We start from the raw sequence: 10,095 nt of genomic DNA, 5'->3' as shown, positions 1-10,095 counted from the left end.
CTACGAGCACGGGTCGCAGCCGGGAGCCTGACACGAGAGCTGCCCCCTGCTGCGACCCGTGCTTGGCCCCTTTTCCATCAGCAGTCACAACCCGGCATATGCCGGGTTGGTGACGCTTCTAGTGACGCGGCAGGGGCGGCGCAGGGAGATCACATGATCTCCCAGCACCGCCCTTCCATACAGTGTAAACGGGAGCCGTGTCGCATCGACACGGCTCCCGTTTACACTACAACCCTACCCGGATCATTCCCGTGTCCTACCCAGGTAGATAGCCGGGTAGGATTCACGGGTCACTTGATCCGGGTTTACCCTTTTCCACTTGCAAAAAACACGGGTAAATGCGCGCCCCCGTGCATTTACCCGTGTTTTTTGAGCTAGTGGAAAAGGGGTATAATTGTGGAGTGGTGAGAACTGAACTTGCCCTCACTCACTACATCCATGAACACTTGACATTTTATGGGCTGCATTTTAATGACTGTAAAGCACTAGTACAAAGAAAGTTATAAGCCAAATACACAGTCGTATTCATTACTATGTGCAGCCTTATCTGGCGACAAGCTACAATATAAGGAGTGATTTTCCAGTATATTACACAGATAAGAGAGTCATCTGAAGTGGACTGGCAGACAAGCGTAACAAGACTTTGGTAACATTAAGGACACATTAATTGTATCAGTGCTCTCTTGCTAAACAAAGTATCGATAGAATCTGGGAGCACTGCCAGGCTGTCTACACATATTGGATACATGAGTAAAGGAAACAAAATTGAAACAGTTGCTTTACGGCTAAGCGAGAGTAATTTACCCTGTGGAAGCTTCCAGGCAGCATAACATATTCTACAGGAGTATATATAAATCCAATCAGAATAATTATCTCCTAAACAAGATTGGAAAGAGTTCAGCATATATGCTGATTTATTGAACAGCAGCATAGGATATTTGAAATTGAGTACAGCTTTGCAGATTGCCGAATAATAACCCAACACTATTGCTTTGGACTATACATTATATTAGTACAAGAATAGTATACAAATGTATGTATTTTCCTATAGTCATTACCTTCACTAGTTTATATGTACGTGAAAGTGTGTCATGCATGACGTTTAAAACCAAGTGTACACCTAGGGGTTTTTTATTGCCTAGGCAAATTCTGGTAGCTACCAAAAGGTAATTTTTGTAATGCATGCAGGTAAACTGTATAGGCCTTGAGGGTAGGATTAGAAGGGAAAGTGTAATGTACAACGTGTATTCTATTGTTATATTACTATTTATGTGGTACTACATTACTATATTCTAATTAAATACTATCATATTTAATTAAAGCACTATTAAATGGAGTGTGAATAATTTATTTAGCATAAGGAATAAATAGAATATAATAGGCTGTACCAAGCCAGCTCTGTAAAGTATAGAAAATAAGGACATTAAGTTAAGCTTGGGTGGAGGCACAGTGTATTGCAAGTATAGTAGAACATAGCACATCTTAATATACGTAACCAGGGGTTACATATCTATCTATCTATCTATCTATCTATCTATCTATCTATCTATCTATCTATCTATCTATCTACAATATTATTATTATTATTATTATTATTTTCTCATACGTCCTAGAGGATGCTGGGGACGCTTCAAGAACCATGGCGTATAGACAGGATCCGCAGGAGACATGGGCACTTTAAGACTTTGAATAGGTGTGAACTGGCTCCTCCCTCTATGCCCCTCCTCCAGACTCCAGTTTAGATTCTGTGCCAAGTGAGACTGGTCACACACAGGGGAGCTCTACTGAGTTTCTCTGAAAAGACTTTATGTTAGGTTTATTATTTTCAGGGAGACCTGCTGGCAACAGGCTCCCTGCATCGTGGGACTGAGGGGAGAGAAGCAGACCTACTTCTGTGAGTTTCAAGGCTCTGCTTCTTTGGCTACTGGACACCATTAGCTCCAGAGGGTCTGATCACTAGGTACGCCTAGATGCTCGTTCCCGGAGCCCGCCGTCACCCCCATTGCAGAGCCAGAAGTCAGAAGACGGGGGAGAAGAAGAAGATCAGAAGACTTCAGTGACGGCTTTGAGGTACCGCACAGCGGCCGTGCTGTGCGCCATGCTCCCATGCACACAGGCACTGTAGGGTGCAGGGCGGGGGGGGGGGGGGGGGGAGGGGGGGTGGCGCCCTCGGCAGCATATAAATCCTCAACAAAGACTAAGACTGGCAAATGAATATATAAGTGCCCAGGCACTAGGTTTAACCCCCGCCAGTATAAATATATGTAAGTAATAGCGGTGCTGAAGCGCACCATTAAGGGGGCGGGGCTTACCCCTCACAGCTCATTCCAGCGCCATTTTCTCCTCACAGAGACGCTAGTCCTTCCAAAACACTGCTGTACAGATCACAGTGAAAAACGAGGGGGGGGGGGGGGGGGACACAGTTGTTTGGTGCATTATAAGTTAAAAATAAAAAAAAGCACATTATATAATGAGCGCTATGGAAATGAGCTGGTAAACTCCTTCTGTGTTTCCCTGACAGAATGTACTGGGGTCTATCCCTTATAGCCAGTGTAATGTGTTTGGTAAAAAAAGAAAATGGGAGCGCTGGATGAATCTATTATATATTTTTTTATTATTAATGTTATTATATTAAGCACATAAAAATACAATACATAGAATAGCCTAATACACTGTTAGAACAATGATAATAAAAAATTCTTATATAAATATGTATAGGGCTGCCATGTCTCCTGAACCGATATGTGTAAAAAAAGTCTAATAGACCTTGATTAAGAGCTGCACTGATGCTTCATAAAATTCAGCCGTGTGTCCACGAGCTGAAATACACGTAGGAAGGAAACTGATGAGAGGTACCTCTATTAGAAATCACTGTTGAAATAAACGATCTCTCTTCTCCTTATACACATATAAGCCGCATTGGCAGACAGTGTCCCAGTGTTAGAAATGCGGACACCGGCACTGTATTGATATGTAATGAATAGAAGGTGATAATCAAATTCACTTGTAGTGTATCACCTGATGTAGGAGCCTCTCCGTTGAAAGTGCTGTACTAAGCCGGGTTTGCAGCGGCTCTATGCAAATGGGAGTACAGCTGGTCACGCCGCTAGTGGACTATCCACTCGATTGCGGTTATATTTCTCTGCTGTAGATGCTGTACCAATCCGAATGTGCAGCGGTACAGTAAGGTGAAGAAGCAGATTATCCAGCCGCTGGAGAAAAGTCCGTTTGATTGCGGCTATGCTCCACTCAGTGTATACAGCTCAAGAGGTATCGGGAGAGTGCAGCAGTCAGATGAAGTCCTTCAATGGAGTACCTTAACGCGTTTCTCGGCCTGCAGCACTGGCCGTTTTCCTTCTGATGAAACGGCCAGTGCTGCAGGCCGAGAAACGCGTTAAGGTACTCCATTGAAGGACTTCATCTGACTGCTGCACTCTCCCGATACCTCTTGAGCTGTATACACTGAGTGGAGCATAGCCACAATCAAACAGACTTTTCTCCAGCGGCTGGATAATCTGCTTCTTCACCTTACTGTACCGCTGCACATTCGGATTGGTACAGCATCTACAGCAGAGAAATATAACCGCAATCGAGTGGATAGTCCACTAGCGGCGTGACCAGCTGTACTCCCATTTGCATAGAGCCGCTGCAAACCCGGCTTAGTACAGCACTTTCAACGGAGAGGCTCCTACATCAGGTGATACACTACAAGTGAATTTGATTATCACCTTCTATTCATTACATATCAATACAGTGCCGGTGTCCGCATTTCTAACACTGGGACACTGTCTGCCAATGCGGCTTATATGTGTATAAGGAGAAGAGAGATCGTTTATTTCAACAGTGATTTCTAATAGAGGTACCTCTCATCAGTTTCTTTCCTACATGTATTTCAGCTCGTGGACGCACGGCTGAATTTTATGAAGCATCAGTGCAGCTCTTAATCAAGGTCTATTAGACTTTTTTTTACACATATCGGTTCAGGAGACATGGCAGTCCTATACATATTTATATAAGAATTTTTTATTATCATTGTTCTAACAGTTTATTAGGCTATTCTATGTATTGTATTTTTATGTGCTTAATATAATAACATTAATAATAAAAAAATATATAATAGATTCATCCAGCGCTCCCATTTTCTTTTTTTACAATATTTTTGATCCATTGTTGGGGCTGCCCGCCCACAACTGGTGAGCAGCCGTCTGAATCTAATTGGATTGTGTGTGTATTGTGGAGCGACAATTCTTTGTATACATAATGTGTTTGGTACACGTGTGTCAGCATATCTGAAGCTGAGTGCTCTGCCACAAACGGCTGTGGGAATGACTGTCGGCACCGCCGACTCCTAATGGTACTTGGTACATGTGAATACGTGCCAACATGTCAGTAGATGTATGTTCTTCCCAAGAGAAAACTATATGGGAGACACAGACGTGTAGTGGTGACCCTGTCGGCACCAACAATATCTGACTGGGTAAAAAAATGGCATGATAATGTGATGCATATCAAAAAGGGCTATACCTATATGTATATGTATGTATAGTAAGGTTACATAGGTCTGTGGCACGAACACAGACGTAGTAATATTTATGGAGGGTGTCATTCATAGAATAGATTTCCCTCAGACCCCTCGGGATCACATAAATGTTATTTTGCCCAGTTACTACTCCCGGAGATCGACACAACTACTGTTTCTTATGTCGACCATAATGTTTCCTGACTAGATCCACAAAATCGGCATTCAGTACAAGTTTCATACACATTAAGAACGTATTAACGTCACTAGGGACCCTGCTGTTCCTGTCAAAAGGGATATTTATATATGAGTTATATATATATGTATATATATATATATATATATATATATATATATAGATAGATATTTGTGTGTATAGGTGTATTTAAAGGTATATATATATGTATATATAATTTTTTTTATAATGAATGCTGAGGTAAAGTTATTCCTTCTCATGTGCTGAGCGGCCTTGACAAAATGTTTTCAAATCCTCAAGAGGATTCCGAGTGTTTATACTTTTCCTGCCGTGGAGAGAATAAAGTGAGAGTCACCCCCTGTTCTGCACGGGGCCCTGTCCCAAAGGAGTGTATGCAGTAAGATATGTGATACTCTAATTATGTGTCCGCACAGAGCCGGCCTTAGGCATAGGCAAACCAGGCAAATGCCTAGGGCATTTGGTATGCTTAGGGGCACCAGCCGCTTCTGCTGATCAAAATTATATGCGGCATGCCTATATTCTGTGTGTGACTGCGGCTGTATCTGCATACGAAATGCTACGTTGCAGTGTATTCCTGGAAATCACTGTAAAGTAGCATTTCATATGCAGATACAGCCGCAGTCGCACACAGAATATAGGCATACTGCAATATCATTTTAAACAGCAGAAGCTGCTTGTGCGTCCTAACCACATAGTAATGCAAATAAGATGCATTTTCATCAACAAAAGGCGCCCAACATTAGCAGAGCTGCCTACTGACTCATGCCAGGCATCTCCTGAAGAACTAGCGGTGGTGCTAGGGTGCACCAGCCAAAATCTTGCCTAGGGCATCATATTGATTAGGGCCGGCTCTGTGTCCGCATGTACGTTGATTATACTTGCATTACGTGCGCATGGGGGAGTAGTTGTATGCAGGGTACTCCTTAAGTTGGGTCATATCTATAACATTGCAGCAGACTGCCGTGCGACCACAAGGGATATAGGACTTTTGGGTTCGTGGGCCAATTCCATGGCGGTCTCGACTAGGAGGGCGTTGTGGATTCACCAATGGAATACTGAGGCTGACTCCGAGAAGAACTGGAGTCTCTTCCCTATGAAGGTGAAACCTGGTTTGGGGATGGCCTTGTTAAGTTGATCTCGGCAGATACCACTGGTAAGTCTACCTTCTTGCCCTATGTTCCCTCACAACGGTTGGTGGCACATTATTGTAGGATGCAGTCATTTCGACCGAATAGATACGGATTTCCCTTTCTTTGCAGGTAGAGGAAGGTGAAAAGTTAAGAGGTCAGCAGTCTTTTCAAGTTTGCAGATGCAGAAATCATCCTCTGTTTCTGCCACATCCACCGCATGACGCTGGGTCTATCTTGCGGGAGCCCACACCGGTGGGACCAAGTATAATACTCTTCAGTCAGTCCTGGAACGACATGGACCACTGAGTTTAAGAATAGAGTCCCAAGGGGGACATACTGCAGTTTCCAGATGTTTTCCTGCACCGATTTTTTCAAATAGACCTTACCGATTCTACTCTGGACGGGGAGGTAGTATGCGATGCCATACAAGAGTTGTGTCCGGATCAGGTCATTGTCCTGCTGTCCAAGTCACACAAAAAAAAGAAGAAGCTGTTATTCAAGCTTTTTCGTACTCCCGAGGCCGGACGGCTCGGTCAGAACAATCCTATCTCTAAAATCCCAAAAATTTCTACTTAAGAAGTTGAACTGCAAGCTGGAATCACTCAGCACATGGATCTCCAATCTGAAAAAGGAGAAAGGGGGTCTAATTATGGTTTCTTCCGCATTAGGCTTACCTGGGTTTGCTATTCAGGATTGTCATTACCAATTCGCATGAGTGATGGCGGTATGATGGTTTTCCTTCGATAGTAAAAGAGTAATTATTATTCTGTACTGGGATGCTCTCCTGATTACGGCGAGGTCAAGAAACCAAGTGGTGCAAAACGTTGCATTCTCCCTGACAGTTCTTCAACAAAGTGGTTGGCTCCTGAACATGCCAGAATCACTGTTGATCCCAACGACACAGTTGTCGGCGTTGGAAATACTGTTAGATACAGAACTATTGAGAGTTTGTTTCTTCCAGTGGAAAAAGCTCTGAGGATCCAGAGTCGGGTCAGATCTGCAACTGGGTCAATCCATCATTACATTCCGTTGATGAAAAAGATGGTTGCGGCCTACAAGACCATTCAGTGAGCAGGTTAAATGCCAGAGTGTTTTTAGCGGGACCAGTTGGACAATTGGTCCAGTTTCCACCTGGGATAATCCTGTTTCACTCCTGTAGTAGCGGCGCAGTTCTCAAAAGCGCAGGTTTAGGTTCCAGGACTGGATCCTAGGGACCACGGATGCATGCCTTAGAGGCGGGGGAGCTGTCACACGGGAGGAATACTTCCAAGGAAGAGGGTCAAGTTAGTATACTTGTCACCACATTAACAGTCTAGAGGTAAGGGCTATTTATAACGGTTTTCTACAAACAAAAACAAAACCAGCAATGGCAGAAGCCAGAAAGATTTTCCGCTGGGCGACGAAATCATATGCACGCTCTGTCAGCGGTGTTCGTTCCAGGGGTGGACAACTGGGAAGTAGGCTTCCTCGGCAGACACGTTCTTCATCCAGGAGAGTGGTGTCTTCATTCAGAGGTTTTCACAGAAGTGACAAGTCATTGAGGGATTCCTATAATAGACAAGATGACGTCTCGCCTCAATAAGAAGCTTCAGAGATATTGTTACAGGTCAAGGGACCCTCAAGCAATAGCAGTGGGTGTTTCAGTCGGTCTATGCATCCCCTCCGCTTCCACTCATTCCAAAGGTGCTAAAGATCATAAGAAGAACAAAGGTTCAAGCGATCCTCATTGTTCCAGATTGGCCAAGAGGGCTTAGTATCCAGATCTTCAGGAATTACTCATAGGAGATCCCTGGCCTCTTCCTCTGAAGGAGGATCTGTTACAGTAGGGGCCGTGCATGTTTCAAGACTTACCACAAATTCGTTTGATGGCTTGGAGGTTGGACGCCAGATCCTAGCCCGAAAGGGTTTTCCCAAGAAGGTCATCCCTACTCTTATTCAGGCCAGAAAAGGAGTAACCTCTAAACATTACCACCGTATTTGGAGAAAATACGTGTCTTGGTGTAAATCCAAGAAGGCTCCTACGGAAGAATTTCAGTTAGGACGTTTTCTCCATTTTCTACAAGCCGGTGTGGATGCGGGCCTAAAGCTGGGCTCAATTAAAAGTTCAAATTTCGGCTTTATCAGTTTTCTTCCAAAAACATTTGGCCTCACTACCAGAAGTTCAGACCGTCGTGAAAGGCGTATTGCACATCCAACCTCCTTTTGTGCCCCCTGTGGCACCATAAGATCTTAACGTGGTGTTGCAGTTCCTCCAATCTCATTGGTTTTAACCTTTATAGGAGGTAGAGTTGAACTTCCTTACTTGGAAAGTGATCAAGCTGTTGGCCTTGGCCTCTGCAAGACAGGTGTCTGAATTGGCGGCTTTGTCTCACAAGAGCCCCTATTTGATCTTCCATGAAGATAGAGCGGAGTTGAGAATTCGTCAGCAATTTTTGCTAAAAGTGGTGTCATCGTTTCACATGAACCAACCTATTGTGGTGCCAGTGGCTACTGACGCCTTATAAGAATCAAAGTCTCTAGATGTGGTCAGAGCTTTGAAAATTTATGTAGCCAGAACGGCTCAGATTAGGAAAACGGAGGCTCTGTTTGTCCTATATGATCCCAACAAGATAGGGGCTCCTGCTTCCAAGCAGACTATTGCACGCTGGATCTGTCATACGATTCAGCATACTCATTCTACGGCTGGATTGCCGTTACCGAAATCGGTGAAGACCCATTCTTCCAGAAAGGTTGGCGCATCCTGGGCGACTGCCCGAGGGGTCTCGGCATTATGGCTTTGCCGAGCAGCTACTTGGTCGGGTTCAAACACCTTTGCAAAGTTTTACAAGTTTTATACCCTGGCTGATGAGGACCTCTTGCTGGGTCAATCGGTGCTGCAGAGTCATCCGCACTCTCCCGCCCGTTCTAGAGCTTTGGTATAAACCCCATGGTTCTTGAAGCATCCTCAGCATCCTCTAGAACGTATGAGAAAATAGGATTTTAATACCTACCGGTAAATCCTTTTCTCTTAGTCCGTAGAGGATGCTGGGCGCCCATCCCAGTGCATACTGTATCTGCAGTTATTGGGTATGGTTACACACATGGTGTGTTGCGTTTAAGTCAGCCTGTTGCTGACGTTATTCATGCCGTTGCATGCAGTTTGCTGCTATTGGTTGTGTTTACACACAGGTTACGTTTTCTGTCAGCGTATTGCTGCATATTCTTCATGCTGTCGGCTGGTGTTCTATTGAATGCCACGTTCTGCGGCAAGCCGGTAAGATGCTCACCGTGGTTTAACAATAAATTCTTTCCTCGAAATGTCCGTCTCCCTGGGCACAGTTACTTAAACTGGAGTCTGGAGGAGAGGCATAGAGGGAGGAGCCAGTTCACACCCATTCAAAGTCTTAAAGTGCCCATGTCTCCTGCGGATCCTGTCTATACCCCATGGTTCTTGAAGCATCCCCAGCATCCTCTATGGACTAAGAGAAAAGGATTTAGGTATGAAAATCCTATTATTATTATTATTATTATTATTATTATTATCCTTTATTTAAAGTTGAAGACAATATAGGGCAAGTTCAGGGAATATAAACATAGCTACATCAGCAGATGACACCGAAATAAGTATCAGGGTGACAGAAAACTGCAGGAGTTGGTGCAATCGAAGGTGGTTAAAGTAAGAAAAGGATAAGCACGTGAGCTATCTAGTCATCATGTAGGTGGTGTGGCGGGTAAGTCCAGCTGAACCTGAGCAGGCAACATTCAGTGACAAATATGCCATAATGAAATTATATCTTGGCTCCATCACCTGAAAATGTTGTGGTGCCCCTAACAGTTTCGGACACATACTCTCAGCATGCCCTCATTAAACTTAGCCTATTTGCTAACACCCCACTGCAACCCAGTTATGACCATTCAGCCTCAAGTGGAGATGCAAATTATGCATATGAATAGCCTGTAGATGCATGCGTGTGGCTACAGAGCATGCGCAATGCTACAAAATGCAAGATACATCTACAAAACGGACATGTGTGCAACTCCGCATTGACGTCACAGTGTGGCAATAAATGTCCCTCAGTGTGTTGTTCATTAGAAGCCATAACATCTATCACCAATTGTACAATGTGAGCGATTCTACTATTTTGGCAGAAACTATATGCAAAATAAACACAAAACAAATTACATGTATTTGTTAAAAAAACATATATTACAAAAGAGAAAACTAATACAGAATTTGGATCCAGCAGCCA

This window comes from Pseudophryne corroboree, chromosome 1 (assembly GCF_028390025.1).
Source record: "Pseudophryne corroboree isolate aPseCor3 chromosome 1, aPseCor3.hap2, whole genome shotgun sequence".
Lineage (NCBI taxonomy): Eukaryota > Metazoa > Chordata > Amphibia > Anura > Myobatrachidae > Pseudophryne > Pseudophryne corroboree.
The sequence above is the reverse complement of the archived record's forward strand: the minus strand, read 5'-3'. Positions refer to the sequence as shown.